This window comes from Scyliorhinus torazame, chromosome 6, assembly GCF_047496885.1.
Source record: "Scyliorhinus torazame isolate Kashiwa2021f chromosome 6, sScyTor2.1, whole genome shotgun sequence".
In the NCBI taxonomy this organism is placed as follows: domain Eukaryota; kingdom Metazoa; phylum Chordata; class Chondrichthyes; order Carcharhiniformes; family Scyliorhinidae; genus Scyliorhinus; species Scyliorhinus torazame.
The window spans coordinates 221,256,855-221,264,161 of record NC_092712.1 but is presented as its reverse complement, the minus strand read 5'-3'; the positions used below and the strand labels follow the sequence as shown (position 1 = coordinate 221,264,161).

Below are 7,307 nucleotides of genomic sequence, written 5' to 3'. Positions count from 1 at the left end.
ACATCAGTCGACAGAAGCTGTGATTAACTTCATGACTGAGAAAAACTGTAGAAGCATAAATGAAATAAAATCTCTGTCGTGTTTCCCGGGTATATGGTTAATCCTATGAACACAAGAACAAAAGAAAATAAATGGAATTGCACCTATATTTAATATTTTAAAAGTGCTGCTGGTTTTGACTACTTGGAGAACTCAGTGACATTTAATCAGGTATTTCCATGTTATACCACTGTAATACTTTGAAAATATCAATATTCCAACTTATGCCAGTTTGAAAGCCAAGAATAAAGTGACTGTGAAAGATACATTCTGAAGATGGTAGCCTACTATCTGATAAATGCAGTTCACGTTTTACTGGAGTGAATTCTGAACTGCATTCATTAAATGTCATACGAAGAATTCCAGCATTTTGCCATATATTACGAGTTTAAATGTTTTTTTTTGGGGGGGTGGTAATATTCCACTATTGACATTTCAATAAAGGAGATTGATAAAGATTCACTTATTTTCGGTGAGGCTCGATTACATTTTGTTCTCACTCCCGTGAAAGTCACATGAGGCCTATTCAAATGGATTGTAGACAGTCTTAGACTTTTGCTCATAAAATCCTGCCCCTTATCAGGGATAAAATCCAATTCACACAGAGCTAAAGACAGAGTTAAGCAGTCACAAGAATGAGGGACCTTTAGGATTTACAGGCGAGTATGATCATACTAGTAATGAATATGGCAGGGTTTAGGATGTGGACCGTGATGCACAAGACGTTTGACAGCGTTTGTTCAGATATATTTATTCGGGAAGTTGTCGTTGTTGAAATAATTTGTTTCTTTACAGTATGATATTTTCAAAATCCTATCCTGATGATATGAATTCTGCAGCCACATTCCGCAATCTCTGGAACACTGCCTGCATAAAGTTCACAGTGACCATGATCCTGAAGAATCCACAAAACGTTGCAAATTGTCTGTATATGGGAAAGTGACTAGCAGGGATAGAATTCACCACAAACCCTGTGGGAAAGGAAAGTAAACATTAAAATAAAATGTGTTCATGCTCTTGCTGATTACAAGATAAGTGTATATATCAATAATATAAATAAATGCATTTTTTTTACTTTCAACCATGAACGATGTCGGGAAAGTTGCTATTGATTTGTTTTCTTTAAAATTGTGCCTCCAGAAAACATTTTTTAGTCCTTTGAAAGGGTCGGTTCTAACTGGCTGAGAATTGAGCAGCAGTGGCTGGAAAATTACTGTGCTGTACTCGTTGCCTTGATTCTGCTGTCCTCCCATGAGCACCATATTCTTCGCTTTTCCGAGCCCCCCCCCCCCCTCCCCCCCCCCCCCCCCCTCCCCCCCCCCGCTCTGTTTCAGGCAGGAGCCTTGGGCGAAATTCTCCTACCCGCCCCGCCACATTTCTGCCCCGACCGGCCGGCGGGAGTCTCCGTAACACCGGCCGGTCAATGGGGTTTCCCATTGTGGGGCACCCCCACGCCGTCGGGAAACCCCTGGGCGCCGGCAAAACGGAGACTCCCGCCGGCGGAGAATGACGCCCCATATCACCAAATCATGGGACCAAGCACCTAGAATGTTTTGCTAAGTCTCTCACAGTGTGGGAGGCCCTACTAGTGGCGTGGCTATCTGAAAATGTCTTCCTTAATATCACACTATCTGCAACAATAATGTTTCTTCTGACTTAAAGCTCCTGTGATTACCAATCATCCCAATTCAGCATTCACCATCAGATGTTAGTGGTCAGCTTTCTCTTAGATTGTGAACTGTATGCAGTCCACAGGAATATTGAGGATGCCATCGGCCTTCCATGGTAGTGTAAAACTGGCAGGAATGAATACCCAGCTTGTATCGCAACCCAACCAATTTTTTTTGACATTGACTTCATTTGAGGAGAAAGTCAGCCAAGGTGTAAAACAGGCTGCCAATTCATCATTGCCCATTTTGTGCTGGTCAAAGACTTATTTCACACCTCGTTGTCTCGTCAACATGCAAACCACTTCTCCAGGTTTCTGAAAGATATGGGCGGGATTCTGTGATCCTGAGGCTAAGTGTTGACGCCGTCGGAAATGGCGTTGCGTTTCCCGACGGCGTCAACACGGCCTCAGGATCAGCAATTCTGGCCCCTACAGGGGGCCAGCACGGCACTGGAGCGGACCATGCCGCTCCAACTGCTGATCCTGGTGTGAACTGGAGGCTGCGGGGTCTGCACATGCGCAGTGCCACCGGCGCCAACACGCGCATGCGCAGTGGCACTGGCGCCAACGCACGCATGCGCAGTGGCTCCCTTCAATGCGCCAACCCCGACGCAACATGGCGCAGGGCTACAGGGGCCGGCGCGGAAGAAAGGAGGCCCCCAGCCTCAGAGGCCAGCCGCTCGGCCCATCCCGGGATGAGAATCAGCGGAGGGGGGGGGGGCGCGTAGAGCAGCCCCCAACCGGCGCCTCGCCAACCACGCCCTGCATCTCCACTCTGTGGAGAATCGCGTCCCGGCGTCAGGACGGCATGGCGCAATTCGCGCCAGTCGCGGGGATTCTCCGGCCCGACCCCGGGCTGAGAGAATCCCGCCCTGGGTTCTCCAAAAGTTTTGTCTTCTTTACAAGAACATGCGACTGTTTAGTTATTTGGCAGCTTTTGATGACACGTAAGTATTGTTTTCTGTTTACAGGTCCCAGGTATTCACAGCAACAGACGTCATTTGAGATTGCAAGGAATGATAACATCTTGTCACCTTATTTCACACTGAGTTAGACTGTAAAACCTTCATGCTTCCTACGTACATACTGAAAGATAGTTTCAGCTATTGGCACGTTTCCAAGATTAACAGATAATTGTTGAGAGAATGGCACCCACAATTTTAGATATTGTATCATTGATACAACAGAAGCGGTTTGACCACTTTGAGCCTATTTAATATCTCAATACCAAAGTCCAAATGAGACCAGATCCTATAAAATGCGAGCTAATTTGGTATAAGATATAAGCAATGCATGTAAAGAGAACCATAAACTGAAAGTCATATTTATTTTAAAATTATACATGAAATAAACTTAGAGTTTCAAATTAGCCACAGTACTGTATTTTGAGGACACAGTCAATTAAAAATTAATTATTAAAGTCAGCAATTCTATAGCATTCACAAATACCCCAAAACAACATCTTACTTCAAGTTAGCAACATAAGAAGCACAATCAGCTGGAATTCAGACCTCCAAGAAATGATGGGTTTGAGATGGGTAGAAATCGAAGAACCCAAGTCTAATTTGTTTAAGGTGCACCTTGGTGCCTGTGGAGGTGGGATCGGGGTTGGAGGGGGGGCGGTAGTGTGGGGAGAAGTAGTTTGATGGGATGTTGTGACACAAATGAATCTTCCATAACTGCCCTATGTGGCAGTGCTTTGTTTGAGAGTTTCCACATTACCGTGGACAGTTTCATCCGTCCCTCTCTCACTTTGGATCTCTCGGAATGCGTGCTGCCTGAGAACATTACGGAAGCTCAGCAGTAAGCAATCAGTTACAGAGCAGAAGATGCGGAGAAGATTTTTGGCTGGCCCTTCCAGAGTTCTCTGTTTACCATGGGGACAGCCAATCAAACAAGTCATTCTGGACAGGCACTGCTGAATCTCCCCTGCAGGCATGATGTAACCGCCCAGATCTGGGCAATGGAGCATGGGTAGTGAAGGGGTCCACTCCATCACACTTACACTCGTGGAACTCCAGTGACTTCAAGACCTCGGTGCCTTTCCACAAAATGTGCTATCAAAGCAGATTTATCACCATATAGGTGTTAATCTAAAGACATTGGATGGATTTTAAAAGCAAATTGTCCACCAACGCCAAATATTTTACAGTGAGTGGAAGACTAATGGTGACCAGAAATACACAGTGTGAGATGCTGGGGAAATTTGTTTGGACATGCAAGAGCTTGGACAACCAATGATTCTCACTGAGACAAGGCCACCTGAAATTCTCCACATGTGGAGAAATTGAATATGGTACAAGCTATTGGCAATCCATTCAATTATTAAACAGAGATCGAATTGCCTGGCCTGCTCAAGCATTTGATTGTTTGCTAGCCAATAAGTTTCTGTACTGAGTAATGGGATTGTTTGTCACTCTGATAGCAGTGTGGCTGCCTACCAGTTTAAAATAGAAATGAAAATGCTGGAAAAACTCAGCAGATCTGGCATCATCTATGGAGAGAGAAAAACAGAGTTAACGTTTTGAGTCCAATAGGATTCTTCTTTGGAATCAGCCTAATCCTGTTATGCTTCAGCAACATGGGGCTGAACGCAGGCCACTGTATGTGTAAATTTAGCATCAAATCATCAGGATCATATCATGGTGTCCAATCCTTCCAATCCCCCTGTGTTTATACTTCAGCCAGAGCCAAACACACATTTCCAACATTTCAGGACTGATATAACACCTGGAACCAACATCAAGTGATTGGAAAGTAGTCAATCATCAATAGTGTGAATCTGACCATCACAGGCACAGCCAGAATTACTTTGTACCCATTAAATAACCCAGTCTCATAAGAAACTTGGTACTGAACATTGTACTGTGATATCTCTAGTTCCAGACAAATCCGGGAGCTTGTTGAACTAAAGTAAAGTAGCATTTCTTTAGTGTGTTTCTTCATTCACCTGAATTATAACAGCACCACAAGCTTCCTTCAAATAAAATAAGTTCTGTCATTTCTCACCTGGGCCAGTAGATGGAGTGCCATAACACAGTCAGGGTAGCTTTTGGGAGGAAGGGAAAAGCAACAGTGTTTAATCGCAATTGACTGATTCTCCAAACATGGCTGACAGGATTTCTTTTTAAATGGAGCCAAATCTAAGTAATGATGGTGTAGTGCAGTTGTAAATTCAAGAAACTGCAAAGAAAATATCAAAAACAAACCACACCGATGTAATATGTGGTGTGGATTTTTTGTACGTTACTTGTTGTATTGGCTTCAAACAGGATGAGTTTATTAAACCTACCCTTGGAGCAAAACTAGTTAGGTGGGCAGTTAAATCCTCGGAAGTTAACCACACAGGTCCTGTGGGTCTTAAACCACTCTTCTGAGCAAGGATTAAACAGGCCAGGCTGGAAGCCTGAGGGGATCTGTAAATATTGGGATCTGAAGTCGGCATTGAGACCGAACTGCAATTGTAACCTGATGTTTGTGCAGAAAGTAATTGTACCCCCCCTCCCCCCCCCCCCCCACCACCACCACCGCCTCATGCTAATCTAGCAAAATGAGGAGTCAAGGACAGAAGAGGCCTAAAAAACAAAGTTAATTTGATTTTTATAAACTTACGTTGAGGGGCCATCGTTGCACAAGGAAAGCCTTGTCCTGCCCTGCTGTATAATTCCTCCTCCTTCTCAACCACTTATTTGACTTTTGGATCCCCAGGAAAGATCTCCTGCTCCCCGACACTCTGCTCCTGCCAGCTGTCCCAGTATCATTTCACCAGGCCTCTGGCCCTTTACACCATCCACTGACTTCTGCTCGGAGATAAAAATCACTTCAGTCACATCGCTTCTTTCCATAGGATATTCTACAGGAAATCTACACAGAATCGACCTTTTGGGGATATGTTTGAATACGTCAGAAGTGATATTGAAGCTTTTAGCTGACCTTCAGCAATGTGAACATGGTACTACAAGCAGCAGTGGCAAAATATGATGACAGTTTTATTAGGAATAATACATTTATATCAAAAAACCTCATGAATTTACATGATTTTAAAATTTTAAGATCAAGTCACCTATCATAAACCACTATGTACGGTAATCATTACACCAGGTTAGATCTCTATCTGGTAGAGCAATAAAGCACCTTAATAAGGCAATCTAAAATATTCTCTAAAGGACTCTCATTTTACATCGGCCCAACTCAGTTCACTTTTTTGAACTTCGCAGTTTAAGTGAGAGTCCTAAATTTATATATAATTAATTCTCAGGGCTGTCCTCATGTAGTTTAAAAACCTTCTTTCATTTACCATTATGCTTAATGTGCTAATACTCTTTCAATCGCCAGTAGAAGCAATTTCTTCATCACTAAGAAAAAAGAAATAGCAGATCCTGTCATAGACCATTACATGTGAAACATTTTTATTGAGAAATGACTTTGTGACTAACACAAATGTCAAAAATCTTCTTGTCTGCCACTGCTCCCTTCAGCCATAATTCATACCAGGTGACATACATGTTACAGATGTTAGACATAGTCTACAAGAATGAAATTTGTGCCAGGAAAATGTGAATGGCTGTGATAAAAATCAAGCATTACAGGATTAAGATCAGGCAAAATATTTTATGAAGAATGTGAGAGTCCAGCCAAATCTAGGGCAGCAACCCATTTATCTCCTGATAATTGTGTGAGATTAAATTTTCACAAGAATCACAAATGCTTTTCAATAGAAAGGCTCTTGTAGCAAATGGGCTGTAAGGAAAACCAGGTGATATTTATAGATGTATACTATAGAATATGTGTACAGTAGAATCCTACCAATGAGGATGCCATTGTGGTGAGTAAATATCCCTGATATCTGAATAAGCAAACAAATAATTGATGCTTGAGCAATGGTGTGCCGTTGCCATATACACCTAAATCTTATTTGAAACTTTATGGCTGCATGCACTTCCTGACTATACAATTTGACTTTCTGTTGTCACATTTTGTTATCGTTTTTGTGTCAAGTTTTTCCACAATAAATTCTTCATCCACATTTATAGTGGTCTTTACCAAAAAACGTCTTCAGTCTAATTGCACAACCTGGTCCAGTGGCTTCCCACAAAAAATGATTTTTGCAAAGAGTTTAACTGGCATTTTTATGTTAGCTAAAATATCTCAAATTCCTCATAAAAATTCAAAAAAAGACATTATCAATAATAATGATACTATCACAAAAATGATTCTATAAATACATATATATAATTAATATTGGTTAGATGTTGTCTATTTTAATCCCTTTGTTAAAATTTTTCTTGAAGCCTCAGCCTCTCCCAAAAACTCAGACTTAGACTTGATCATTTTGCTCTGAGCTGTGATTTGGAGCTGGCTTTGAATTCTGTAGTTTGAACATGAACAAACTTCCAAATTTCATAATTTTCCCAAATTGCATGAATACTATTCAGTCAGACGTGCAAATGGAATACCTTTCTTCCCTTTTTACTATACTTTGCTCAGTAGGTTTTCTTCAAATAATTTTGAAAATCAGGAAGTTAAATTTCAAGGGCAGTGCGGTCTAATTTATACATTTTCAAAGAAAGTATTTATAACTATGCAGGAGCGAGAGTGA

The 7,307-nt window shown here is 41.8% G+C and overlaps 1 long non-coding RNA gene across 2 annotated transcripts; it reads right to left on the bottom strand.

The window, feature by feature from the left end:
* Positions 1–774: 774 nt before the first annotated feature.
* Positions 775–5,530, bottom strand: LOC140425306 (uncharacterized). 2 transcript variants are annotated; one of them, XR_011947829.1, is made up of 3 exons: positions 5,321–5,530; positions 4,659–4,757; positions 775–1,010 (listed from the first exon to the last, which is right to left on the bottom strand). It is a non-coding gene; the product is annotated as an uncharacterized lncRNA (long non-coding RNA). The 2 variants fall into 2 exon arrangements; XR_011947828.1 differs by having other exon boundaries at positions 4,718–4,757.
* Between the last annotated feature and the right edge of the window lie 1,777 nt (positions 5,531–7,307).